Here is a 1,947-nt window from a genome sequence, read left to right as displayed (position 1 = left end):
GCAGATATCAGAATCCAGCTGTCTTCTATTAAGCAGGATATTAAAGAAATGGGCAAAAAAGAAAACCAATGCTTTTCTTTCCAATAATATTTTGTTTTGGAAATAATAAATGCTTTTCATAAAATATATTATATATTAATATATGATGCATTTATTATTGCTGTTTTTGAAGGAAGTCATAAATGTTTAAAGTTCTCGGTTTTAATTGCTTGTATGGTAATTATTGCTAGAGACTACTTCTATTACTGAAAAAGCTCTCTGAGGTTCTCAATCATATTTGGTAGTGTAAGTTTCCTGAGACCAACAAGTTTGAATGCTGATGGCCTTGATAAGAAGAGCATTAAAACTAAGAATCACCACTCTTTCTACCCAAAATTTGAGAATTGGTTGCTTTCAAGGATTCAGGAAAAAAAAAAAAGGAAAGCATTTGGTATCTTCAAAAGAGAAAATACAGAGTCATAGTCACACATTGATTCATTCAACCCACTTTTTGGCATCCACTATGACAACCCATAGAAAACATCTGTAAGAACTGGCAAATATATATGCACATTTATTATAGCATGTTTACAGTGTGACCTAAGAACACTGTGAAGCCCCCTCAAGAGTGAAGCAGTTGGTTAAATTACAGCACAATATACTACAGAAGGTGATGGACAGGGAGGCCTGGCGTGCTGCGGTACATGGGGTCACGAAGAGTCAGACACGACTGAGCAACTGAACTGAACTGAACTGAGTATGCAGCATTAAAGATTGGATTAATTATTTATGTTTCTAAAACTGGAATGTTGTCCATAATATATTATTAAATAAGAATGCAAGTTTCAAAGTAATGTGTGAAGTACAGCCCCTTTTAAAAACAAGGGAACAGCTTTGTATGTATGTATAGCTTTACTTGTGCTTAGTCAGAGAAGGCAATGGCACCCCACTGCAGTACTTATGCCTAGAAAATCCCATGGATGGAGGAGCCTGGTAGGCTGCAGTCCATGGGGTTGCGAAGAGTCGGACATGACTGAGCAACTTCACTTTCACTTTTCACTTTCATGCATTGGAGAAGGAAATGGCAACCCACTTCAGTGTTCTTGCCTGGAGAATCCCAGGAACGGCGGAGCCTGGTGGGCTGTCGTCTATGGGGTCACACAGAGTCGGACACAACTGAAGGGACTTAGCAGCAGCAGTAGCAGCAGTCTTAGCAAAAGGTAGAAAAAGACATACACCAATCTGTTAACACTGGTTATCTGGGCGGAGATTGGGAGTGGATGTGACATGAGTTGTATTATTTACTTGTACTGTATACTTATTTTTTTAAATTTTGAACTCCCTGTTTATTCAGCTTTTTTCTCTTCTATGCCCAGTGGCCCTTGCTTGTTCTTTGTGGTGCCACACAGTGGTGAAGTGAAGTGAAGTGAAGTCGCTCAGTAGTGTCCGACTCTTTGCGACCCCATGGACAGTAGCCTACCAGGCTCTGCCGTCTATGGGATTTTCCAGACAAGAATACTGACTCGAGTGGGCTGCCATTTCCTTCTCCAGGGGATCTTCCCAACCCAGGGATCAAACAGATGCTTTACCGTCTGAGCCACCAGGGAACCCCCCCCCCCAAAAAAAAAAATTTCTACATGTGTGCAAAAAAAAATTTCCACTCGTGCATCGGTGGTTCCTTTGAAGACATCACAAAGTCTCAGGAGATTAAAATTTTTCCATCATATGCACCACACAGTGGTAGCCATCAGGAAATGCAAGTGACCTTTGACCACTCTGATCCTTCTGAAGCAAAGAGAAGAGTGTAAGGAGAGAAGCAACAGCATTTCAATTGTATTTGATTCAGAGAATGAAAGTGGTCATAAGAATGTTGTTTTCTCCCAAACTCATCAAAAGTTGGTTGTAGCATCAATGTTCCAAAAGCAATTAGCAGATTTGCACTGCTAAGGATTTTCTCACTTTGGAGGA

General features: G+C 40.2%; 1 non-coding gene across 1 annotated transcript; it reads right to left on the bottom strand.

Moving 5' to 3' along the window:
- Positions 1-1,642: 1,642 nt before the first annotated feature.
- Positions 1,643-1,710, bottom strand: LOC112586293. Its single transcript, XR_003110759.1, has one exon. It is a non-coding gene; the product is annotated as a small nucleolar RNA SNORD42 (small nucleolar RNA).
- Positions 1,711-1,947: the final 237 nt, after the last annotated feature.

The sequence above is a fragment of the Bubalus bubalis genome, chromosome 7, assembly GCF_019923935.1.
Source record: "Bubalus bubalis isolate 160015118507 breed Murrah chromosome 7, NDDB_SH_1, whole genome shotgun sequence".
Classification (NCBI taxonomy): domain Eukaryota; kingdom Metazoa; phylum Chordata; class Mammalia; order Artiodactyla; family Bovidae; genus Bubalus; species Bubalus bubalis.
The sequence above is the reverse complement of the archived record's forward strand: the minus strand, read 5'-3'. Positions and strand labels throughout refer to the sequence as shown.